The 27,033-nt window shown below is 47.2% G+C and overlaps 1 long non-coding RNA gene across 3 annotated transcripts in view; it reads right to left on the bottom strand.

Annotated features, from left to right (window-relative positions):
* LOC308576353 overlaps window positions 1-27,033 on the bottom strand; it is a 57,297-nt gene that overhangs the window by 17,880 nt on the left and 12,384 nt on the right. Inside the window, exons 1-3 of one of the 3 annotated variants that reach the window (XR_014003183.1) lie at window positions 16,470-16,542; window positions 13,517-13,858; window positions 11,339-11,443 (exon numbers count right to left, since the gene is read on the bottom strand). This is a non-coding gene — a long non-coding RNA (uncharacterized lncRNA). Of the gene's footprint in view, window positions 1-11,338; window positions 11,444-13,516; window positions 13,859-16,469; window positions 16,543-27,033 lie in introns of those variants that run through there. The other 2 variants (XR_014003181.1, XR_014003182.1) reach the window with 2 other exon arrangements.

Genomic DNA, 27,033 nt, shown 5'->3' with positions numbered 1-27,033 from the left:
TTTACAAAACTGTGTGCACAGGGCAAAACTGCACACAAACTTGTGTCTCTTAGAAGAAATTCACACAAAAATGCTCATGAATTTTCAATATGACTAAAAAAAAAATATTCACAAACTGATGCGGAAATGTGAAGAGCTGAAATTCTGATTAGAAAACAGGAAAAACCCAAAATGGCAGATTCAAAGCCCCCCCCCCCCCACAATGAGAGATGGTGGGGAACATTTTTACACCCCACTGTCATGTGATTCACCTTTCTTCCCCCTAATCGAATAAGCTGCAGGTGTTGTCATCTTTCCTCATAGGAGTCACTCCACCCCCTTGATCAATTTGGTTGCCCTTTTCTGAACCTTTCCCAGCTCAACAATACCAAAACTGTAGTCCAACTGGGGCTGCGCAACACAGACAACCATTGTCAGAAAGTAACAGTAAAGACCTAACTATTTGCAAGAGGTTTTGTGAGATGCCAGCATGCTACTCCTACAGAGGTGGTGGCTCAAATGACTTTTTATTTTTGTTTATTGCAATTTTAACTATTTGCAGCTTTTTCAACCTGCTCTTTTAATTGCAGTTGTCGGCTTTAAAACTGTTGCACCCCCACCCTGAAATCTTTAGCTCAAGCTAAAAGTATCCCCAATAAATTGCAATCCCTCTTTGAAATGTTTATTTCCCCCCTCCCGTTTTTGGCAACGACTTCTGCAAATAAGATTGTGCAGGTCTACGCAGCCAATCTGATGCCACATAGAAAGTTGGGTCACGTGCCTATGAACATGGACTTGGGAGTAAGCCCCATCAAATACAGTGGAACAGACATCTGAATACCCACAAACAGGGTTCCACTGTGAGACAGTGATGTTTTCACAATGCCTTCAGGCATAAGGGAACGAAACCAGCCAATCAGACTCCACTCTGTACATTCCCCTACATGTTTCCACTCAACCACTTTGATCTGTGAAACTGGCACCGCTACAGGTGCCACATAATACAGTGGTACCTTGGGTTACAGACGCTTCAGGTTACAGACTCCGCTAACCCGGAAGTAGTACCTCGGGTTAAGTACTTTACCTCAGGATGAGAACAGAAATTGTGCGGCGGCAGCAGGAGGCCCCATTAGCTAAAGTGGTACCTCAGGTTAAGAACAGTTTCAGGTTAAGAACGGACCTCCAGAATGAATTAAGTCCTTAACCCGAGATACCACTGTACTCATTCCGCATTGGTAAGACCTTCGGGTATAGGGCAGTATAGAATTTAAATAAATAAATAAATAAATAAATAAATAAATACGAACTCAGTCGTTTAGTGTGGCAGTGCCTAAATTTGGAACTCCCTGCCTTTTGAGATCAAGCTGGCGCCCTTCACTGTACTCTTTTCAGGACCTGCTAAAAATATTCCTGTTTAGGCACCCCTTCAGCTCTCCCCTCTTGACATAGAAGCCAACTCCTAGGGGCCAAGGGATCTTTGCCCCCCTCCCATAAAATATTTGATGGGGCCCACCCCACAAAAAAGTTGATGAGCATTGTTATTCAAATTTTGCGCATGCTCCACACCATGTGATCGATTATGCAGGGTGGGGCTTACCTGCCCCCTCCCACAATATTTTATTCAAGTTGGCACCCCTGCCTCTTGATAAGCAGCAGCGCCTTGTGGTTTTGGAAGACAGAAGAGAATTGGAGCTCCGCCCCCATGCTGCCCCCCCAGGCAGAGGGGGTGGCTGGGCAGGCTCTTGCTGGCTGTAGGCCTCTAAGCTGAGGCTGAGTGGGGTGTCTCTTGAGAAAGCGGAGTTTGGACTAGTTGTCCTTCAAGGTTAACTAGTCCAAGTCTGTGACTCTCCAGCGGTGCTTGCCTGTTGTCATTTTGGTGGCAAGGACTTTTAATATTTTTATTCCATGCATGTTATGGTTTTCATTGTTCTGCTGCATGGCTGCTCCTTTTGCCCTTTTGTTGTTTCTAAAGTTTGCTCTTCATATTATGCACACTTTTCAATAAACACAGGGCATTCTACAACAAAGAAAAGGTGTTTCCCCGGAGCTTTAAAATTTCTAAGACATGTGGAAAAGAAGAGTTCACTTCTCAATTAATACACTAGCCTGGTTGTTGTTGTTGTTGTCGCTGCTGTTTTAAAATTTAACTTCTGCAGAAATCAGTCTGCAGAGTTACACCAAGAAAGAGAAGAAAAAGAAAAGAAACGGAATGTTTAAATCGCCCTCTTGGAAAGCAAGGGAGGGAGAGCGGGAAGACAATAACATTTCTGAAGGCAGAATGCTGAGATGGAGGAGAGTCGCTGCGTTTACCCAAGACCCACGCTCCTTAGCAAAGCGCAATCCACACGTCTTTCTCCAAACCCTGCAGTTTCAACAAAAGCGTCTTTCAAGGTTTTCCAGATGCAAGTGCTTCAGCTCAATGAGCCAAGCACACCCACACACTTCCGAGAGAGGCCAGCGGCTAGCAGGATAAGACAAGGGGAAGAAGGGGGCCTTTCTGTCAACCCCTCGCTGATATCACCGCAAGCAGGAAGACCTTTCAATGTGGGCATTACTGGAGATAAAAGCAATGATAACAATAACTCTTATGCTCCACTTTTCCTCCGAGGAGCCTGAGATGATGTACAACAGGCATAGGCAAACTCAGCCCTCCAGATGTTTTGGGACTACAACTCCCATCATCCCTAGCTAGCAGGACCAGTGGTCAGGGACGATGGGAATTGTAGTCTCAAAACATCTGGAGGGCCAGGTTTGCCTATGCCTGATGTACAAAGTTCTCTCCCCAGCTCCATTGTATCCTCACAATGACCCCATGAGGGTATATTAGGCTGAGAGGCTGTGGCCGGCCCAAGGTCACCCTGTGAGCTTCATGGCCAAGTGGGGATTTGAACCCTCATCTCCCAGGTCCTAGTCTGACACTCTATCCACTGCACCACACTGGCTCTGGAGGGGGCAGAAGACCATCTCCCAGAATTCACCCAGCCTGGGGGCTGTAAGGGTTAATAGGATGTGTGGCGGCAGCATCCCCAGATATTTGGAGACCCAACTGGTCCATCTGGCAAGACAGCTGTGCAAGGAAAGGCATGAGCAGGCTCTCCTAGCTCCTCCGTCCTTCCCTGTCCATGGGAAGCCTGGATATTGTGTGCAAAATTCTGGATCCGTGTTTTCATGGTTATTTCTATTGCCCCTAAGCAATCCTTGCAGCCTAGCCCAAAACTTGCATTCCCCGCCCTGGACTTTAGCTCAAGTAGTGCTAAGGGTCATAAAGAACTATGGTGGTACCTCTGTTTAAGAACAGCCCTGTTTAATGTTGTCTGGGATGTGGCCTTATCAGAAAGTTTCACCTGCCACAGAAGGGTTCTACAAGGAACTTCCAAAAGAGACAAGTTTGACATGGTGTAGCATCCATTAATATCTTATGTCATTGACTATGAAAGCGAGTTCCCATTGCCCACTACAGTGGTGCCTCGCAAGACGAAATTAATTCGTTCTGCGAGTTTTTTCGTCTAGCGAATTTTCCGTCTTGCGAAGCACGGTGTCGGAAAAGTTTTGGAAAAGCTTCAAAAATCGCCAAAAACCTCAAAAAAGGCTACCACACCGCGTTCTATGAGTTGCTCCTCGAAGTCAAGTCGCAACTGTATTAAGGGTGTTAAGAAAAAGGAAACAAACTTGCAAAAAAGCAAGACGTTTTTGTCTTGCGAAGCAAGCCCATAGGGAAATTCATCTTGCGAAGCAGCTCAAAAACCGCAAAACCCTTTCGTCTAGCGAGTTTTTCGTCTTGCAAGGCATTCGTCTTGCGGGGCACCACTGTACTCAGAAAAATATTTGGAAAGGTTATTTAAGTAACTGATTTGTCCAAAGCCCAAATAAGGGCACTCTTGTATTGTTTAGGTAACACAAGTTATGATACTGGACAACAATTTAATGCTTTTTGTGAAAAATCAATGAAATAAGCTTGTGGGGGGGGGAACTGTTTGAAACGCCCCCCCCCCCCCGGAACCATTTGGTGAAGGTTGGGCTATAAAAGTAATAATAATAAATTATACAAATATCTGACCTGTCTTATCCTGCTGCCCTCAGGATCTCACTAAACTTAACATAAAATCCAATATATCATATTCTTTATCACTCCAGAAGTACTTCAGACTATAGATAAGGCTATATTATGCATTATTCTACATGTAATTTCAAATGTGTTTTTGTATGACAGAGAAAAATTAAGCTTGAGGTTCACAGAAATCTCTGGATTCAGAGGCCAGCAACTGATTTAACGTTCCTTCCCCTCCTCCCCAAATTCCAATGGAATAGTTGCTTACACAAGCCACCTTATTTCCTACCCCTCTGCAAACAAATATTGTTTGCAACTGCTTGCTTTACAAGCTGAACAAATGCAGTTTTGTGGGTGATCTGGGGATGCTGCTGAGTCATGGTTTCTGGACATGCTACAACTTGAATTTTCATCACCAGGAGGATCCAGGCAGGCTTAAGGCCCCCAGAAAACACCCCCAGGCCAATGTCAGGTGCTCTGCCAACATCACATCTAATAACAGCCAGGGCATAATCAGGGCGACAGGTCTGGCAGCAGAACTGTATCTCTAAGATCGCCCAAAGCCACAATATTTGCCACTTCAGGCTGAGACGGCCATAATGAATCAGGATGATGCCTCAGGCAGGTCACAAGGTCGAATTTGAGTGAAGGAACATCAGAAGAGCCTGGCTACTGGATCAGGCCAAAGGGGACCCAGTATCCTGCTCTCACAGTGGCCAGCCAGCTGCCCCAATGGGGAGCCCCCAAGCAGGACCTGAGCTTAAGAGCCTGCTCCCCACTTGTGCTTCCTCCCTGAAGTTGGGGGTGGTAAGCCTCTGAATATCAGCAGTTGAGGGAGCATATAGCCATCATAGCATCCCTCCATGGGTTTGTCTAACCTGCTTGCAAAGCCATCTAAATTGGTGGCCTTCTCTACCTCTTCCGGGAATAAATCTCACACATGTCCGTCTGGGGCCTTGAATGTGTGAAAACAACTGAACTGTAGTAGACTCCATTTGCAGCCATGCCACTACACCAGTCTTTCCTAATCTGGTTCCTCCCAGATATTTTGCACCACAATTCCCATCAGCCCAAGCCACCAAGACGCCCAGGTTGTTGAGAGCACAGCCCCTGGGGCTGATGGGAGTAGAAGTTCAAAACATCTGGAAGGGAAAAGGTTGCGGAAGACTGCTTCATCTCTTCTTAACTGCACATGTGTGATTTAACTGATGTAGGATCCACAATGAATCATCTTTGCTGATGATTTGCAGAGGCACATGAATTCAGGCAGCTGGCTGCCCAGATTTTTATTTTCCCCTCTCACATTACTGGAGCCAAAAGGAGAAGAGGGGAAAAACTAGTTTCAGATAAATAAATATACCTGCTCTTAACTCACACCACGCACACAAAACATCCCCCACCCCTCAAATGTTGAGAAAAGCATTTCCATTCAATGCCATGCAGATCCCAGAATGCCCTGTCCTTGGAGCTTGCTCCAATACAAGCTAGTAATTCTGACCTAGTTTCTGAAAAATTGACTCAAATAATCAATAATCTCAAATAATCAACTAAAACTATAGTTGATTACATTTCTCAGCTCCGTGTCCATCAAAAGCTAACCCTAACTCCACAGAGGGTGGGCTGGCCAAGGGCCTTTTCTCCACTCGGCACGTCATCCTGAAGCACATCACAGCAACCTTTGGCCAACTTGGAAAGTCACAATGACTATGTCCTACCCTCCCCTGTTGGAAACAGGACACCTTGAAATATCAGGTGCTGGGAGTTGCTCACACATCCAACTGGTGGTCTTTCACATAACATCCAAAGCTGCTCCGTTGCCCTTGTGTGCTGGGGCTGATCTCATGGGCTTAAAATTTAAAGAGAGGCTGCAGATCCAGAAGAATTTGAGTTGACGGGTCTAAGGAATGCAGGAATGCCCAAAGCCAGTGCTTAGACCACTAAGCCACCATTGCACCAGGTGATTCAGTGCCTTAATTCCCCTCAGCTCTGAAACTGGGATCACATTGTTCTCCTCCCACCCCTTCTCTGCACAGGCAGGTCAAATATAACTAGAGCAGACCTTACTGTGCAACACAGGAGGTGGAGGTTGCCTAGCCTCAGTGATCCATGCCCTGGTTGGTAACCCTCACAGCTGGACTACTGCAATGTGTCTCTGCTTGAAAATGGCCCAGAGGTTGCAGTGAGTGCAGAATGTAACTGCTGATCAGGGCAATGAAATGGGATCGTGCGCCAGCAATCCTGAAATCCCTGCATTGCCTGCAAGCACTCCCCTCTTCTAAGCTATGTTTGTGCCTCATACTGGCACACGTGCAAACATGCAAACACACACACACAAGCTTGTTTGTCCAAGGATTTCTTCAAGGTACTTAAGAGTCCAAAAACAATTGGAGGGCTTAACCTCAAGTCCAGTCAGTGCCTTCAGAACATGCAGTTGCTTTCTGTGTTTCACTGTGGGAATACACTGCATTTTCCTAGTGAGAAAAATCAGATCACTTGAGCTTTCTGAAGATGCAGCTTGCCCAGCAACAGATGAAAGATTAGTGTTTGGGTACCCCAAACTAGGGGACGCGGGTGGCGCTGTGGGCTAAAGCCTCAGCGCCTAGGGCTTGCCGATCGAAAGGTCGGCGGTTCGAATCCCCGCGGCGGGGTGCGCTCCCGCTGCTCGGTCCCAGCGCCTGCCAACCTAGCAGTTCGAAAGCACCCCCGGGTGCAAGTAGATAAATAGGTACCGCTTACTAGCGGGAAGGTAAACGGCGTTCCGTGTGCTGCGCTGGCTCGCCAGGTGCAGCTTTGTCACGCTGGCCACGTGACCCGGAAGTGTCTCCGGACAGCGCTGGCCCCCGGCCAATAGATGTGAGATGGGCGCACAAACCCCAGAGTCTGTCAAGACTGGCCCGTTCGGGCAGGGGTACCTTTACCTTTACCTTTACCCCAAACTAACTCCACAAGGCCTGTACATTTTGAACGCTGCCTGCTAGAGTCATGATGAATAACTCCACAGTGGATAGTGCTGAGCTCTGGCTATTGGAATGCTCAAACCAGCTCCCAATGCCAACACAGTCCTGATCAAAACATCAATTATTTCCACGTGTGCCACATTCGCTCTCTTGAAACTTGGAGGCAACTCTCAAGTTTCCCTCTTGAAGACCTGAGCATGGTCTCCAAGTCAAAGCCCAGACCTGGAAAATCTAAATATATGTTGACTCCCACAGATTCTTTATGAGGCGCAGCATATGAATCATCAACTCATGTGGCATAAGACAAGAAGTGAAAACTACATTATCCACACCTTGTGCAGAGAAAGGGCCTCTCCTTCTAAGGCTACAGAAGTCTTTTGGAAGCAAACCATCTCATGCTTTGTCTGGGACTGTCTCTATATATTTTCCCCCTTGCAAAGTGGGCTTCTGAGCCAACTTTTCATCACCAAACTGACCTACTTTGCAGCTGAAGCTGGGTGGGGGAGTTGTCTGCCTCTCTTCCAAATCCCCATGCTTGTATTTCCCCCCCCAAATCATTTGAAAACCTGGATCTGGGAAGCAGAATAAACTCTGCATGATTTTGCTCGCCTTGCTTCATTCCTCTAATTGACCAGCTTTGGGGTCCCTGACTCAGAATTTGGGGGAGAAGCACTGCCAATGTTTACAAAACAAATGCACTCTTCTGATAGGTTATCAGGACATAAGAGCCAGGCTGCTGGATCAGACGAGAAGCCCATCTAGCACAGCATCCTATTCTTACAGTGGCCAATCAGATTTCTCCAGGAAGCCCATAGGCAGGGCATGGAAGCAAGGGCCCTCTCTCACTGTTACTGGCAGGAATAATAGAATCATAGAAGATAGAGTTGGAAAGGACCCCGTGAGTCATCTAGTGCAACCCTCTGCAAGGTAGGAATCTCAGCTACAGCATATATGACAGATGGCCATCCAACCGCTGCTTTAAAAGCCCTGCTGGATCAGGCCAACGGGCGTCAATCTAGTGCAGCATCCTGTTTCTACAGTCGCCAACCAGCTGCCCCAATGGGAGGCCTGCAAGGAGGACCTGAGAGCAATGATGTTGTCCCCACTTGTGGATCCCACTAACCAGCATTCAGCGGCATATTACTTTAAGGAAATAGATTCAGCACCGAGGACAGAGAGCTAACACCAAACTTCCCTGTTCTTTGCCTTTGTTCCCTGTTATTTCGGAATCCCTCCACTGCAAAACTCGCTCCCCACCGCCAGCATTTCACAGATGAAACTGGAAACACTGTCCTTGCGCAAGGAATGCTACCCACCCCCTATTTCACTTCCCACTTGAACATGGTGCTAGTAAGCTTAACTATAATTGCACTCTTAAAAGGAAGCTTTAGAATTGGTTTGTCTTGCCACAGCAACAGAGGGTCTTGTGGCACCTTGGAGGCTGACAAATTTACTACAGCATCAGCTTCCGAGTATGACTGGTCACTTTTCTTTTGCATTGTCTCAAGAGATTAAGATGGTTGCTTTTCTCTTGCAATGCATCTTGAAGGCGGTCATTCTACAGCAGCTGCAAGTTGAAAATACGCAGCAACATTTACTATCTAGATAGGTTTGTGTGTGTGTGTGTGTGTGTGTGTGTCTCCCCCCCCCCCTTTTAGAGAGGAGGGGTGATGGGCTGAACCTCAAGAACAGCAACTCCTAATGAAAGGTACTTTCCAGTCCCAAATCTCCCCAAAGGGCCAAACTGAGACATGACTGGGGCACTGATTTACCAGGGGCAGGGACCACAGAAGAGGAACTGCCTCAGGTTAGCAGGGACAGTTGGGGCATATGCCAGCCTAGTGCAGCCCAAGTTGGGCACCTGGTCATCTTGCCACTGCTTGCTGAATCTAGGAGCAGCACGGGCTCTGGAACAGGAGGAGCAATGACAGGGAGGACTCAAATTATTCTGCCGCCCAAGGGAGAAATTATTCACATCTCCTTTTCAGGGGAGATTTTTTGTTTCCTCTTTGAAGGTTTCCCTCCACTGCTGCCCTTCCCCCTCCTATTCCCTGAACAGTTGAAGTTGCTCTCCTGTTCAGATCTCCAAAGTATGGGGAATCTCTGACTCTAGGGAGGAGAAAGTGTGGCACAGCAGTACTTGGAGGAAAACACCTTCATGGAGGAGGGGCATTTGAAAGAGGCACAAGGGCTCACAATCCACATTAAGCCAAGATGTGGACAGCCCTTAGTTTTCATTGCATGAAGCAATCTGGAAGAGGGGCACCATCAGGGAAACCTGAGAGAGACTCATATCATTGCTCAGACCCTGATGTCCCAAGTGTGCATGTGAGTGGGGTGGGGGAAGCCAGGCTTCATTTAGAATAGGGGTTGGGGAACCCCTGGTCCTTTGCAGGCAACCTTCTAGAAGCAAACATGGGCAGAGCAAGAGATGAGATTATTGTCTTTTGTGCCGAAGGCTCCATCCCAGTCATGCAAAAACCAGAGGTTTCTATACACACTCCTCTACCGTCCACTCAGGCAAGCAAACAACATCACAGCTCGGAAACACATTCCAGCCAGGCAGAAGCACCCCAAAATTGTATGCAATGGGAACAGCAAGGAGTGTGGTCTAGGGAGAGTTCCAGGGGCCAGACGGAGAGGCCTGGAGGGCCACATTCAGACTCTGTTCCCCACCCCTGTCTTGGGAGCTTTTCCTGATGATCCTGGAAATTTTGCCCCTCGAATTTTGCTGAGAGGTGGTGCTGTGGTCTAAACCACAGAGCCTAGGACTTGCCAATCAGAACGTCGGCAGTTCGAATCCCCACGACAGGGTGAGCTCCTGTTGTTTGGTCCCAGCTCCTGCCAACCTAGCAGTTCGAAAGCACATCAAAGTGCAAGTAGATAAACAGGTACTGCTCCAGCGGGAAGGTAAACGGTGTTTCCATGTGCTGCTCTGGTTCGCCAGAAGCAGCTTAGTCATGCTGGCCACATGACCTGGAAAAACTGTCTGCGGACCTATAGAGCGAGATGAGAGGGCAACCCCAGAGTCATCCATGACTGGACCTAATGGTCAGGGGTACCTTCACCTTTACCCCGGCCTGCACTGCCTCTTCGGTTGGGGTTCAGCTGGGGTCTTTAGCATAAAGAGCTCCTCCCATCCGAAGCAAAGGCACTTCGACCTGTGACTCTTGAGCATCAGCAAACTGTGGACTGTGTTATGAATCATGCAACAGCCTCTGATGTGCAACCCCAGATCGACTCCTGCATTGGATTTATTACACCCACCACCGCAACCCACTCCAATCCTAGCCAAATGTCCACTGCAAGCACCCCACTGTTTTCAGTAGTGTTTTTCCCCTCCCTAAAACATGCTTGGGACAACAGCTTTAGAAAGAGATACAAGGCCTTTTTGCAGGAGGCGGGAGAGGAAAGACCACTTGTTGCAGCCTCTGATCCTGGCGTGATTCCCTGCCCCCAAGTCCTGAGGATGGAGTATATCATCTAAAATTTCACTTCTGTGTGCCTACATCCACTAGCTTAGCCTCCTCCCCGCAGCCTATGCCCTCCAGATGCTTTGGACTGCAACTCCCATCTGCCTCTTGCAGCACAGCCATATTGCCCCATGGTTCCAGCCAGCACAACCATGTTGGCTGGGGGTTGATGGGAGTTGTGGTCCAAAATCTCTGGAGGGAGAAAAGCTGATCCAAACAGATTTTGGTGGCACCTCAAAGCAGTTCACAAAAAGAATAAGACAATAAAATTAACAGTAAAAACAGTTAAAGACAACTATTTAAACCGTCTAAAAAATTAAAAACACTGATAAACTAAAAACAGATTCAAGCATCCTATATTATCTGGGTGGGCTTGTCTAAACAAAACTGTTCTTACAAATGTGGAATTGGTATTATGTGTCATCTGTATCACTGCCAGTTCTGCAGATTGAAGCCGTTGAATGGGCATATAATGGGGAAGGAATTTAGGAATTTGGAATCTAAATCAAGGGGCAGGAGGGACAGCGTTCAAATCCCTGCACTACAAAATATTCTAGGATTTCTTAGTTTTTAATGTGTTCATTATTGTAAGGAAGAACTAACAGTAATTCTAAGATTAAATAATTAATTCCACACACGTATTTTTGCACGTACACACACACACGTACACCATGGAGAATCATTCCCTCTTCTGCCTATTTTGTGTGAACTGCTACTCAATTTAATATTTCTTTTAAAATTAAGAAAACTCACTCCTCTGTTGTATAAGGGTGGCAAGATTCACTGTAAAAGTGCACCAGTAATAATTATTATTCTTTCCCAGTTCTACTCCACCAAAGCTAAACAATATCTTTCCAAATGACTGGGGAAACCATACTGACCGTAATTCCAGGGAATGCAGACGACAGCTGGAAGTCCAATATTTCCTTGTAGAAGAGAGTCGGAAGAATGCAGAGGTGATACGAGGTTCCCCATAGGAGCAACTTCTTGGAATAATCCAGGTCAGCGAGAAAGAAAAGACCAAGAGAGAATTAGAAGAACCTCATAAAAAATTTAGGGACATAGGGAATGGCCTTATACATAGGTCTACACTGACAGGCAGCACCTGCCTTTTGCATACAAAGCACTGAGCTATGGCCCTTCTTCCACTCTGCTGGCAGGTGCCCAACAGTGCCTTCATTTGACGCCAGCCCTGACTGCATGCCTTCCCCTTGCTGACTGGTTCCTCCAGGATCTCCTTGTCTTCTCTTCCTGACATACTTCAACTGTCCCTGAAAAGCAGAAGCTCCTTCCTTCAGGCTGGTGAAAAGCTGGCAGGAAGGAAGGCTGAGGGTAACTTCTTCCCATGGTGATGGTTCCAGATGCCACCTCCAAGCAGGTATTAGGCTGGGATCATACACCAAGCTAAATGGACCAATGGACCATTTGTCTAAAAAGCATCATCATCATCCACCCATCTGACTGAGTTGCCCCAGCCACTGGGAGGCTTCCAGCAAAATATTAATGCATAATAAAGCATCAAATATTTAAAACATCCCTAGACAGGGCTGCCTTCAGGTGTCTTTTAAAAGCTGGCAGATGGGAGGCTCTTCTTCTCTGCATGTGGATAAATGACAGGATGTATATGATATAAATACAGTGGCACCTCGGATGTCGAATGGAATCCGTTCCAGAACTCCGTTCAACTTCCAAAACATTTGGAGACCAAGGCGTGGCTTCCAATTGGCTGCAGGAAGCTCCTGCAGCCAATCGGAAGCCATGGAAGCCTCACCGGATGGTCAGGTTCCAAAGAATGTTCGCAAACCGGAACACTGACTTCCGGGTTTGTGTCATTCGGGAGCCAAAACATTCGACTCGCAAGGCATTCAGAATCCAAGGTACGACTGTATGGTAAAGGGACATATAGATATTCCCCCCCCCCCTTTTCTCTCCTTACTTTTCTCTCTCTCTTTTTTAATATTCTTGTTCTGTAGAATAATTTGATTCTTATTGTATTTTATGTATTTTTTAAAAATCTTTTTTTAAAAAACTTCCCAATACAGGGGTGCCTTCAGATGTCTTCTAAAGTTGTATAATCTATCTCCTTGACATCTGATGGGAGGGTGTTCCACAGGGCAGATGCCACTACTGAGAAGGCCCTCTGCCTGGTTCCCTGTAACTTCACTTCTCGCAGGGAGGGAACCGCCAGGAGGCCCTTGGAGCTGGACCTCAGTGTCTGGGCTGAACGATGGGTGTGGAAACGCTCCTTCAGGCATACGGGGCCAAGCTGCCTATGACAGAAGCACTTTCCCCAATGGGATCTCTGGTCAAAGCCAACTAATGGAGGCAAATCAAGCCAGCTGATTTCTCAACTCCAAAACCTATGGGAGGGAATTGTGCCGCTGTGGCAATGATCACTAACAGGCCTGCTACCAGAAATGTGCTTCTTGTTGTGGTAGCTAAGGAGAAGAGACTGAAAAGCAAATACATACTAAACCCATCATGTTCTATGTTTTAGCATTTACTTACAGTGCAGTCTCATAGAACTGTAGAGTCTAGTTTAACCCCCTGCAATGGAGAAATCACATCTAAAGAATCTCACACATGTCTATAATGATATTAGATAGGCATGTGCACTGCAAAGTGTTTGGCACTTACTTAAGACTTGGTTCACACAGGTTTTCCATGATGCCTCTCTCATCACGCATTCGAGTCAATGCGTTATGATGTTTTATTGGCATTTTGTGGATTTTATTCCATGCACCACTTTGGAATTCTCCATGATATGTGGAATCCTAGTAATTGCTATGCTGTGCTCCCTACAGATGTGCCACCCATTACACTTTTGCAATGTAGCTTCCATGGAACATGAAAAGTCAGCAAAAGGGGTCTGTCAGTGGGGGAGGAAGCCAGGGAGCTCCCTCCCAGCCCCCGGCCACAGCAGTCTGAATAACAACGCCAAAGCAAGATCCAGACACACAACAGCATCAAACATCAGGCCTCGTTACTCCACAGCTGCATCTAAGCACAGCTACTCCAAGAATGAAAATGAAATGGGTTTGGGAATTCAGAATGCTTACCTCCAGCTTCTAGCATCCAGAAATGAGACTTTCTCTTTCTTTCTGTTTCCACATCTTCTATTCACTGCATGAGCATGAAGAGGGCTTTTGTTTCGGTCTCTGTTTTCTTAGAGATCTTTCCTTTTGCTTTTCTAAAAGTCTTCTCTCTTCTCCTCCTCAGGCGTGTAATGGGGTTATTTTTACTTTCGGTTATCTAGCTTTATGAAGACTTGACCCCACTCATACAGCTAGATAACCAAAGATAACAACCAACCCCGGCTATCTACTTCACCAGCAAGGGCAGCAGCACCAGGAGGAGGAACAGACCTTCCTTTCTCCTCCAGGTCTTTCTTTCTGGGGTCTCTTGGTTGGGGGGAAAAAAGGAAGGGGATAAATGTATTAACACATAAACCCATCCATTTGCCACCATTTCATTTTTCTCAACCCCAAAGGACAGCGCCTCAGAAAATATGAACTACTGTGAGGGTGTGTGCTGGATTTTGTCTACAAGGCTGAGGGTTTCTTCTCTTTCTTTTTTAGCTAAAGTGCTGTGGCCCCGTAAAGATGAACACATTTATTACGGCAAAACCTTTGTAAAACACTGTCCATTGTCAGACGCAAGAAGGGTTCTCTTGGGTTATATGCAAACATATACCTACATGGTTGGGAGAGGGCATATAAAAAGTGAAGTAGGGGGAAATGAAATGCAAAAAGATATATAGCTAAATAAAAATACAATTTAAATAAAATAAAACCTTCAGCACATTAATGCGCTAAAGTTTCCCTCCCAGGAAAATTTAAATTGAGGATCTCATTTAAACTTCTCATTTAAACTTCTACATTATTTCATGCAGGTTGTATTATAAACATCACGGTTTGGCCTCCTTTCCCCCATTTAAATGTACATCACACATAAGAACACATAGGAAGGAAGTGCCAAAGGAAATAAAATTAACAGCGCAAACCTAACCATGTCAATGCAGAGGGAAATCCTATTGAATGTACACCCAGGTAAGTGGTGATAGGACTGCAGTCTGAAGGCATGATCCTACACGTGTCTACTCATGAGTATATTTGCTTTACAACTGTAATGGTTTTGCATGTTTTTACATCTGTATGCTGCAATGTGCCCTAGAACGTTATGGCAAAGGGTACGAAATCTTCTAGCTAAATGAAGTCCCAAGGAGGCCAATGGGATTTGCACCTAGGTCAGTGTGCACAGGATTGCAGCCTATTTAGCCAAAATGAAAATCGGAGGCATGTGGATTCTGCTGGTGAAGAACGCGTAGGATCTGATTTTACCCAGCGTAGCCGCAAACGTGCAGCATCAAACATGCCGACAGAATCCAGAGGTTATCTAGCCTAACTACTTTAGCTTTGCAAGATCCATCAACACATTTACAAACCCAAAGATCATGCCTCATCTTTGACTCTGCCACTGCACAGAGGGGGAAAAGAGCCCAGAAAAGAGAAAAAAAAGTCGAGGGTTGTTTTTTGTTCAATTTGCTGGCTGCTTTTGCAAAACAACTCTGTGGCTGGTCACACCACTCAGGAAAACGGTTAGGTTAAAAAACAAACAAATCTAGAACTACTCCTCCCTCCAGATGTATATACCACCCAAATCTCAGCTTTTCAAAATGTTGCCAGGGCTTCAGTCACAATTCCCCCCTCCCAAATAGAAAACCTCCATCTATGAAGCCCCACAGAAAAGGGTCGGGCCCAAGAGGAAGAAGGTTGTCTCCTTGCCAATATTCCATTTTATTCCCCCCCCCCGGTCATTTTACACCCTTCAGATACCAAACAAGTTCAGTCTTTATCGGGGTGCTTGCTTTTTTTTAAAGTGGGAAATTCCCCTCTCTTTAAATTTTAAAAACACTTCTGCTAAGCCATGCTGCTACTTCCCCGGTTTCTCAGAGGCACGCACCACTTGCGTTTACTTTTAAAAGGAAGGATGGTGGGGAAAACTTAAATAGCATTGTTGTATACTTGCGTGTTCCACACGGAAGGGCCGAGGGGCCGTAGCTCAGAGGAAGAGCATCTACTTGTATGCAAAAGGTGTCAGGTTCAGGCCAGCCCCCACCCCGCACCTCCAGGTAGGTCTGGGGAAAGACACCCCCGCGCGCCTGAAACCCCTGAGAGCCGCTGCCAGTCAGTGAAGACAGCGCTGAAATGGATGGACCAACGGGATGAGGCAGCAGCTTCCTATCTTTCTTAAGCTTCGCTATCCCTCTGTAGGAGACAGTCCCCGTTTCCTGGGGTCCCTATCTCGGGGTGCATGTCTTCAGCCAGCTAGTCGTTACCTACTTCCTGCGGTTTCTAGAAGCTAAAATCGCAGACCCAGCAGCCTTGATCCTCCTTTCTCAGCGCTGCCTATCCAGGTACGGGAAAGCTCTGCCAGCTCTTTTGAACCAAGGACCCACAGACCCGGGACTAGAGGAATCCATCGGTTAAATCATGAACCTTGCGCAGGATTCAGGCTACTCTTGGGAGGAGCGGGATGAAGGCAGAGAAGCCTTTTCCCGAGCGCGCAAGGGCGGCCCTCTTTTCGCCTGTGAGAGTGCAATCTAATTTATAGTTATATTTATACCATATATTCTCAAGCCCCTCTCCATCCTTTGCGGACCCCAGGACGGCGGGGAGGGGAGGCATGAACCATAGCAAAAAGAAATTTTGTTTTTTTTAAATCGTGCAAAAACAGATTTCCAAACAATTAATAGAGCCTCTGTCAAAACGTTGCAGAGTGTGAAGATCTGGGCTGGAGGGAAGCTCCCTCTTCCTGGCGCTGCAACGCGATCCTCGCCATGCCTGCTCCGAAGTAAACCGTATCAAATTCAGCGGGGCTATAGGATCACTTTCGCGGCCCAAACGGAGGCAGCCTTAGCTAGAAAATTCGCAGATCCGCCACCGCAAAGAAATGAAACGAAACGAAACCCGCCACCCGGGTCCCAGCAAGAAACTCGCTTCTTGAACTTACGCGGACGGAGGGAAAGCCGCGCGCAGCCTTCGCTCCGGTGAAGATGGGCGTCGGATCCCGCTGCGCATGGGGGTCCCAGGCACCACGACCCCCACCCAGACCCCCGCCCTCCTTTTCCTTACTCCTCCTCCGCCCAGAAAGGCACGATCTCCCGAAGAGCAAGGCTGGCTGCGGCCGAGCGAGAGCGCGGATTCTGCGCGCCCTGCGGAGCGGGAGAGGGACCCGCGCAGCTCCGGCCTCTCCTGGTGAGCACTTTCCCTGCTGCCCGCAGCTCCTCCGTTGAGAGAAAAAGGCAGGAGGCGGAGGAGCGAACGACCCATTCATTCTTTCACACTCGCGCCCCACTCGCCCGCTGCCGATTGGCTCCCTGAGGCTGACGTCACCCGTCCTGATTCTCTCGCCTTCCTCCTCCCCCCCCGCTCCGCAATCTCTCGCGCGCTCTCCCTCCGCAGCTGCCCCTCCAGTTCGTCAATGGAGCGGGCGAGGGCCGTAAATACTAGAGTAGAGCGCAGCATCCGAAAGGAAGCGCATTGTCGAGCGTCTAGGAAAAGAGGAGTCCATTCTTATATACCGTGTCAGACCACAGGGACACCTCGGCTCGGGACTGTGTGTGGACAGCACAGCGAGGCTTTCCTTTGCTTATTGCATTTCTGTATCACTTCGTTTTCTCCAACGAGCTCAAGGTAGCACACCTGGTTCTGCCCCACCTCCTCATTTGATCCCCACAACAACCCTGCGATGTAGGTTAGGCTGAGAGGGAGTGATTGGCCTAAGGGGCGAGGGTTTGGACCCTAGTCTCCCAGGTCCTAACACTAATCCTAAACACTCTGCCACAAGCAGCCTTCAGAAAAACCCTTTGCCATCACTGGCTGCCCATTGGCTAGGTTCAGTGTGCTGGTTTGGGCGCACAACGCCATATACGGTTTGGGACCCCAGGATGCCCCGGGGATCGCCTCACCCCTTCTATACTCTCCTGATCACTGCTCTCCGCCGGTGAGGGCCTCTTGCAGAATCCATCTCACCTAGAGGTCTGCTCTCTGCATCATGTAGGGACCGGGCCTTGGTGGCGGTGGCTTCCTAACCCTTTGAAACTATATTAGACAGGCGCCATCTCCGTTGTATTTCCAGCGCCTCCTGAAAACCTTCCTCTTTCAACAAGCCGTTTAAATCTAGAGCTTTCTCAACCAGCACTGGAAATTGTTTGGAATATAATGTTGCTTTCCGCCGCCCTGGGCTCATAGCGGAGAAAAGGCGGGGTACAGATTCAATGAATTACAGTACTTTGAATTGGAGGTCGGACCTGGGGACTTTTCCAGGCAAAGCAGGCGCTCTAGTCCATATGTTTCTGACCAAAAAGCAAATTTAAATAGGAATCTGCCCTATTCTGCGTCAGACTGTTGGTCCACCTAACGACATTCCTCGTGATGAGAGCCAGCGTGGTGTAATGCTGGGTTGCTAGGACCTAGCAGACCAGGGTTCAAATCCCCACATGGCCATGAAACCCCTGGGTTTGACCTTTGACTAGCCCCAGTCTCTCAGCCTAGCCTACCTCACAGGGATGCTGTGGGGATTAAAGAGAGCGGGGGAACCATGTACTCCACTCATTGGGACAAAAAGGTGGGGTATAAATGTATGGAAGTGAGAGCTGGACCATAAAGAAGGCTGATAGCCGAAGAATTGATGCTTTTGAATTATGGTGCTGGAGGAGGCTCTTGAGAGTCCCATGGACTGCAAGAAGATCAAACCTCTCCATTCTGAAGGAAATCAGCCCTGAGTGCTCACTGGAAGGACAGATCGTGAAGATGAGGCTCCAATACTTTGGCAACCTCATGAGAAGAGAAGACTCCCTGGAAAAGACCCTGATGTTGGGAAAGATTGAGGGCACAAGGAGAAGGGGACGACAGAGGACGAGATGGTTGGACAGTGTTCTCGAAGCTACAAACATGAGCCTGACCAAACTGCGGGAGGCAGTGGAAGACAGGAGTGCCTGGCGTGCTCTGGTTCATGGGGTCACGAAGAGTCGGACACGACTAAACGACTACACAACAACAACAATAAATGTAAGTAATAAATAAAAGCCCTGCTGTGCCTAAAGGTGGCATATAAATTTAACAAATATATACTTAGCAAATCACAGAACTGTACAGTTGGCAGGGACCACGAGGGTCATCTAATTCCATCCCATGCAATGCAGGACTCTTTTTGCCCAACGTGGGGCTCGAACCAACCACCCTGAAATGAAAAGTCTCATACTCTACCGACTGAGCTGCTCCATCATAAATGCGGGGATTGAACCTGGGACCTTTGCAGGCAAATCGCAGGTTGGGCCACCGAGCTGCTGCCCTTCCTACTTCCTTAACAAGGATACAGAAAACGGGGGTAGGGACATCTCCCCCTGGTGCCGGGCAGCCTCTGCTTCCTGTTGTTGCCCGTCGAAAATGAAAGAGAAGAGAAAGGAGGAGGAGAGCTTTTAGCTTGCACCTCTACGCGCCTTTACCTGGGAGAAAACTCACGGAATTCAGCCAGAAAAGCACGCATAGGTTCGGCTGCGCAGGCGCGAACACAAGCCACCCCCTTCCCTTTTAATTCCAGTAAATACTCTTGAGTAAATGCCGTGGCCTTGAGTCTGCTCCGGCGAGGCAACAGCGAGGAGCCTTGTGGAATCCGGCGGACACAGGCAGCAGCCCTGGTGCGTCCTTAGTGTAAGGAATGGCGCAGAAACTGGAGGAGGGGTGGGGAGACTCGCTTCTGAAAAGCCACGGCCTCCTGGCCCCATAGCTAACACGCACATTCATCCCAAAGGGGCTGCGTTGCCCAGGACTCGCGCTGCCTTCTGGACCCCACCGGAGTCCTCGCCCCTCGCGCGCTTCCCAGCCGGGCTTTAATAAAGCGCCTCCTCGCCTTTGAAAATTGCAGCTTATGTGATAAGGAAGCGGGTGCGGGGAGGCTGCGTCTAAGGAAAGAGGAGGGAGGTCTTGCACACCTCTCCAAGGTCTCGATCCGCCGGGGGTGGGGGCTCATCCACCGGTGTCAGCAGGAGCCTCTCTCGCCGGTGGATTGGGTCCCCAAATGACTGGCCTGGATTTAAGATGCAAGGCCTCTTTCCCCACTCACCGAGAGGCTTCTTCCGACCTCCGACGCTTCAGATGCCACCCCACTATTGGCGTAGCGATCGAGAGAGATGTTTATTATAGGAACTACACTAATAAACGTATCGCAAATAGTAGCCATATAGACTTTCAGTATTTTATAAGGTTGTTATTGCATTGCCCGCACTGGCTCGAATTTTTCACATAGATTAGATAGATAGATGTGCTACTTGGGAGGAGGTTCCGCCGCACGGTGGACTTTCCTTCCCGGTCTACATACCCACGCAGAACAAATCTCACGGTTTGCGTTGGGAAGAATATCCCTGACTCCCGATCGTGTCTCTGGAGCAGGATTTGCGAAATCCCTCCATTCAAACCCGTCTTAATTTGCTTCCAGCTATACTCTCTTGAGCTCACCCACCCCGTGTAAATCTGTGATCCTAACAGCTGTGCATAACCTGCTTAGAGATCTACCTGCAGCCCCCAGCCCGGGAGAACTTACCTCCCAAAAGACGCCCACGAGGGAAGAGGATTTGGCCCTGCCCTCAATCCTATCCATTTTTTAAAATTGCACAACTTGAGGGTCGTTTCCCTCTGAACTGAGAGGGGCTTTGCTGGCGAGGAACGACGCCTAGGATCGGGCTGCACAAGGAAAGGATCCGCCCAGCACCTGGGCGCGGCCAGTTGCAGCTCTCCCTTGCGGAATTCTATCCCGCATCCTCGGGTGTCTCCTCCGGTTCCGCGCAATCGGCGGCGTGGCGTTTGCATCCGAGGATCGCCGCTTCCCTGCCCAGGCCAAAGGAGCAAGGAAGCTGAAAACGAAGGGGAAACGGATCCTGAATATTTGCCATTTTATGCTAATATTTATAACAACATCCATCTCTCTCTCTCTCTCTCTCTCTCTCTCTCTCTCACACACACACACACACACACACACACACACACACACACACACGTATATGTCTGTACATGGAATATTTCAAAGTCCTGTTTTAAAACACACAAACAACTTTAGATCTGCTTCTTGTTTCCCCCCTAGCCCTTACATCCCAAACCTAATGAATTATGAACTGATGAATTATGAAGGGAATTTTCATTCAAACCAGGACGAATTCATTTCCACTTTACAACTAATCCTCTGCAGTTGTGACCCAGAAGGAAAGATCCACTGGGTTCAAAGGGATTTAACAGCATGGTTCTATTACGCAGAAGTCAGTCCCACTAAGTTCAATGGGACTTACCCTTAGGTAAGTATGTATTGGATTGCAGTCCTTTTTTGCCAAGTACAGGACATTTTTTTAAATGCACATTTACCTGCGAGTAAGCCCTACTGACGTATGTGTGGTTCACTTCCCTGCAAACATGCAAAGGTTCAGTCTATTCGGAGGCGTTCAGAACTGCAGCCTCGCAGACCGATCCTATGGCTCGGAAGCAAATCCCACTGTGGCCAGCCTTTCGCGCAAGAGGGTATTTGATTGCAACTCCGACCCGCATTCGGGCCGGAATTTTAATCCAAGAGACCTCTTCCTTCCAGAGCTTTTAATAATAAAAATGAAAATGAAACTCCGCTGAAATTGCAATCTGTTTTAATCCGGAGTCCGGACTGTCTGCTTTGCGGTTTGAACCGGTTTAAACCGGCTGCAGCCCAAGTGCTTTCTGTTTAATTCGCTTGTGAACAGAGTATTGATCCGCAAGCAGCGGGAGCAGCCACATATCCTGCGCGGGACCGGATGAAAACAGATCTCAAGATTCCCAGCCGCGCTAGCCTGTCTGTTGCATCAGCAGAGAGCCTCGGAGCCCACCTTAAAAAACTAACAAATTTATTTTCAAAATGCGTTTCCGTCCGATGAATCAAGAAACGCAACGCGATGGATTCATTGCGGGGGACAGAAGCCCCTTGCAATGTAATTCCGTGAAGTCTGCATTTCCCCCTCGCCTTTATTCACATCTGAGGTCTAAGGAAGAACAGTGTCTTAAAAAAATAAACCACTAGGAGCTTAAAACGAAAGACCTCCTTGCTTTCAGTAAATTGGGGGAGGACTGCTAGTTTGTGATCACTTCTCCCGCCACAAGCGATGATACAAATGGAATTGGGTTGTTTTTTTCCAATGGACCCGATCCGCGGTTCTAGAAAGCATGACGTGCTCGGATTTAATCTGACGGTGTCAGATATCTCTGCCCGAAGGAGTTACAATTCCGGGGGCCGGAATTGTGGCGCGTTCCTTCAATTCACTCGGGATATTTCGAGCTGAACAGCACTCCCGCGTCTATTTCAGAGCCAAAAATGAATTCTGCACAATCCGAATTTTGATTCCCTTCTCCAAAAGCATTTATCTCTCACAATTTGGAATGTAGAGAAATGAAGCCTACATTTCTTACAACACCTTATGTTTACTCCAACTTACTCCCAGTTTACTTGTGCTTTTTTAATTAATGATTACACTTATTAACGGTTATTATTTACTATTATTTGCAAAATAAAAAATGCCAATGAAGATACCGTAACTCTCTCTATATATGTATTCTCAAATAAAGTTTTTTTTAATTTTTATTTTTTTTAAAATAACAGTAAGACCCAGGGGGGTACAATCCTGCCAACTGGGAGTCCCGTTTATTTCAGTGGGAGAGATTTTAGCAAGTGCTTATGCCTTCTACTGAAACTCAGGGGGACACTTTTGCTGAAATATTCAAAGCGGTTGTTTCCCCTCCACAACCCCAATGCAATGTATTAAAAGCAAGTGGATCATTGGTACTAATATTTGGAAACGTTTTTTAAAAATAGGTCTAGATTGGTGAATTTAAGGCAGTCAATTTAGCAACACGTTAAAACATCTTGAGCACATTCCAGACAGACGTGAAACATTTTTAAGCCCCATTTATTTCAATGGGACTTACAAGTGTTTCTCGCTTCCCTTTTCCCATCCATCAAAGACCAACCATAATTTGGATTGCTGGAAGGACCAATTCAGCTTAAATGACTATAATGACTCTGATCCAGAGAAACCTAATTGCATGTTCAGCCTCTACTGCAACATAGACTGGTTCTGCACATATGATGGTGTTGAGGTGATAGACCACAGTTTGGGGGGCGGGGATGCACTTTTGAAAGCTTCCCCATGTTAAAAGAAAGGAAAATAATAATAAAAACTAGCACATCTAGCAGGAAAATTCTAGACTGGTAACTTTCTTCCTCTATTAGCTCATTCTTTGTTTGCTAGGCATACAGGAGCTAGAGTCCTCAACATGACACCAGCAGTTGATATTATTATTTATATTATCATTTCCCACTTTTTTTCTCCAAGGAGCTTTAAGGTGCTTTGCATGGTTCCCCCCACTTATTTCCTACACCCTCAAGAATGACCTTCTAAAGGAGACAGTTCACATGTTCAGCCTGAATTATCCAACAATACAAGGTCCCCATGTGCAAGGCATGTGTCAATCAGCCCTGACACTCGAGCTGCATGCATCCTTCTAGCGGAAATGCATGCTCACCATTTAATGGCTGTGGCAGCAGCACCAGATGGCAGCAGTGAGGGTGGTGTTCACAGATCACACACAAACACACGCCAGCACCTTCTTATGACCCCATACGCTGTTTTCCAGTGAAGGCAATTCAAGTGTTCAGGTGCCAGCAAAAGCCATCCAGCGCTGAATGAAACTCCTGACTGCAAAGAGCCTTCCACAACTCTGCTCCCACCACATGCAAGCATCTAACTATCTTATTAATAATAATAATTACATTTGTATACCACCCTTCATCCACCCTCTACCCACAGGTATGTCTTTTGCACATGTTACTGCTCAGAATGATATCTTGATGGGCTTGCATTGTTTGTAGGCTTATGGTGGACGCAGCGTGGGTGCGTGTTTGTGGGTGTTTAACAAAGCCAGGGTGCAAAGAACTCCTCATCTGGTTAGATGCACACACTAACTATTTAGGGAGGTCAGATGGTCATCTGCCATGGATGCTTCAGCTGAGATCCCTGCATTGCAGGGGGTTGGAATAGATGACTCTAAGATTCCATGATTCTAATCAGAAAATCACTTTCTGAAGTAGTTTGTGATATAAAGAGTGTGTAATAAAAAAACAAAATCACATTTTGGGGTCTTCCTTCCACTTTTGGGTGTCCTGGTTTTTACTTTATGAAATATGGCGACCCTACTAAATCTACACTCCCATGGAACTGGAGAACTGGAGCAGCTTTCAGAGCTAAGAAGGTGGCAACCGGGAGTCTAAATAAAAGTTTACGCATCCTGCCGTTGCCACCTAGTAGTTTTCTCTAAATAATAGCAGAGGGCATCATCACAGCTGACCAGTTTGCACAGCCTGCTGTACACGCTACTCCAGTCATGACTGCAGCCAGTAAGGTGGGAGGGTGGGGTGACTTGTATTCTCCTGCCTGCCTTGAACTGCAAAACAGAAAGAGTCCTTCAAGATGCAATAATAGAATCATAGAGTTGGAAGGGACCATGAGGGTCATCTAGTCCAACCCCCCTGCAATGAAGGATGTTGTTGTGGGGCTGAACTTGGCTTGCCAAATCCCAGCTTCAACATGCCTGGACCTGGGGACTGTTCGCCTATAGGTGGTTTGCCATTTGACGGCTCTCCGTGTCCAATGATGGCTTGCTACCATGGCATTGCTACATCAACCCAACCTTAGGGAGACTCCAAGGAGTCTCTGTAGGAGGAGTGTGAGCCAAAGGCACATATTCTTTAAAAAGTGTGTGTGTGAGAGAGAGAGAGGGTGAGAATTATGTGTTGATAACAACATGACTAGATAGAGCTGTCGCAAAGCATACATTTCATTTTATCGATTTAAAATGTTTTTCAATAGTCCCTCATCAAAATATGCCAGGAGTACGACTCATGTGAATTCATGCAACCTACAAATCCAGTTTAAAAACAGCAAGTAAACAAATTAGATTAAAGGTAAATGCGAAGCGAAATAGGGCAAAATTTCAAAAATAATCTCAACTGCAAAATGCCTGGACACATGGAATATCTTCACCTGGCACTGGAAAAAAATGTTAATACGCAGTGTGACCTTTTTTGTTTCAGACACAGATTTTTTAAAAAATGATAATCTTGAATCTACCGAGGAGGGGGGCTTTGGAATTGCTAAGTGAGAATCTTATCACACCCCACCCTTGCTTACCTGCAGCCCCCCACCATCATTGCCAAGTGTGCATTGAAAAAAATTCTCCTCCTAGTCCAGGCGTTGAGGTCTGCCTATATGCTAAAATCTACCCGACATTGAATTGCATCACTGTGTCGCCTGATCGCCTGATTTTTTACTTGGAAGTAAGTCCCCCTGAATTCAATAGGGCTTCCTCCCCAACGCAGGATTCTAGCCTCGGAATAATTCCTCTGTTCCTGTTTGAGCTCTCCATTCTAAACAGCCTTTCTTTCTCATTTCCACTTGGCATCCTTGCCAACACACTTTACAAAAAACAAAGGGGAAAACATGAAGCTGGCAAAAGCCCCAGAAATATCCATCTTCAACAGCGCGAGAGAAAGCAGGGAATATAATAGGAGCCTTTTCCTGCTATCCTTTGGCCCACCTCCTGGAGGCTGGCAGAGGCTGACTAGAGGATTTTATTTAGTGCCTTCTCCATATAAACAAGTCCATAAAATGTACAGTGTTAACGACTTTGTCTCTGAAGAGATCTCCTTGTAACGAGCTTGTTTCTTTTGCTGGAAAACAACTGCGCTGGCTCCTGTAGCCCAGCCCCTTCTGAGGACGTGATGGAGGAGGAGGGGACCACACAGGATGGGTCCACCTTCGCCAGGATTCCTCAGATTGCTGCACCCTTTCCTCTGTTATAGATATCTGCCTGCCTATTGACACCCTCCCTCCTCCGACACACATATAATTCATATTACTTATAAACACAGGTGTTGAATTAGCATAGCTAAGCTAGGAAGATTATATTGCCATCCATTCAGTGCTGTTGTGAATGGATGCTGGGCTCGCCTTGAATACACCTGAAGCTTCAAGGAGATGCATCTGAGAATGAACATCTAGCATGTCATGGCCATTTGGCCACAACACCTGCATCCTCCTCCCAAGTTTGTGTGTTTTGTGTGTGTGTGGATCCTAGCCCACCTGCTCCCCAAATGAGCAGAATACTGAAGATGTGGGCTCTAGTCCATGGGTAGGCAAACTAAGGCCCGGGGGCCGGATCTGACCTAATGGCCTTCTAAATCTGGCCCGTGGACGGTCCGGGAATTAGCGTGTTTTTACATGAGTAGAATGTGTCCTTTTATTTAAAATGCATCTCGGGGTTATTTGTGGGGCATAGGAATTCATTCATTATTATTTTTCAAAATATAGTCTAGTCTGAGGGACAGTGGACTGAAAAAGTTTGCTGACCCCTGCTCTAGTCCATGAAAGCTTGCATTACAACATATTTGTTAGACCTTAAGGTGCCTCATTATTTGGAAATGTGTGCATTGATTCTTTAGAAACCATTGTGATCCCTACTCGGAAGTAAGTCCAGTTCAGCTCAATGGGACTTACCACTACATAAGTGTGGCTAGGATGACAGGGCTGTGTTACATCGCATCGTATTTTATACTGTGCACATATTCTGCATTGGTAAAGCAGCCAGTTTATTTCTATAGCATAGCATGGCACGATGCTTCTACATGGATGTCATCAGTGTTGCTCCCCCCCCCCCGGGGTACTCAAGGGTACGCAGTACCAGCACCACCAACGGAGACAGAAAATTTTATATTATGGGGCAGCATGCAAATATCATCCACGTCCCCATTAAGCAAAAAGTCTTTCAGTTTGAAGCTATGCATTTCCTGATTCTCAAGACATTTAGATAGACTTGTTAAAAATACATGAATTGGGAACCAGCCCTTCATCATCGACTGGAGTCATTTATCAGTAAATCTGCCATTCCATGGAGAGGAGTGAAACTGCCTGAACCTAATTTCAGAGGGGTAGCAGCCTTGCTGCTTTGCTGCAACATAAATAATTGGGGTGGGGTGGGCTTAAAAACTAGCAAAAAATTATGTTGGTAGATGCTTTTGTGGACCACGGCTCACCATCAAATGCCTGAAGCCCCCTGCCTTCTCCAATCTGGTGCCCTCCAGATGTCGCAGACTACAGCTCCCATCAGCCAGGAGTGCCATGTACGGCCCTGTGACTGTACATGGCCCTGACATTGAAATTTGTGGGTGCCTGGCCCCTTCATGGGGAATTTTGTGGGTGCTTGGGCACCCAGGCCAGGGCCCCAGGGAGTTGCCACCCATGCATCAGGTCTGGCCTGCTTTTCAGTGAAGCATTATGTTTCCAACATAGGGCAGCCAGACAAGAAGCCAAAAAAGCATTACGGGGGTGGTGGTGGTTTGGACTACATGACCTTTGGGTCCCCTCCCAACCCTACGATTCTATGATGCTGTGATTTCCCTCTGGCTTTCCCCCAACGTCTGAATTTCATGATGGTGGCCTGTGAACATGGGC

This window comes from Podarcis bocagei, assembly GCF_964188305.1.
Source record: "Podarcis bocagei genome assembly, chromosome: 16".
Lineage (NCBI taxonomy): Eukaryota > Metazoa > Chordata > Lepidosauria > Squamata > Lacertidae > Podarcis > Podarcis bocagei.
The sequence above is the reverse complement of the archived record's forward strand: the minus strand, read 5'-3'. Positions and strand labels throughout refer to the sequence as shown.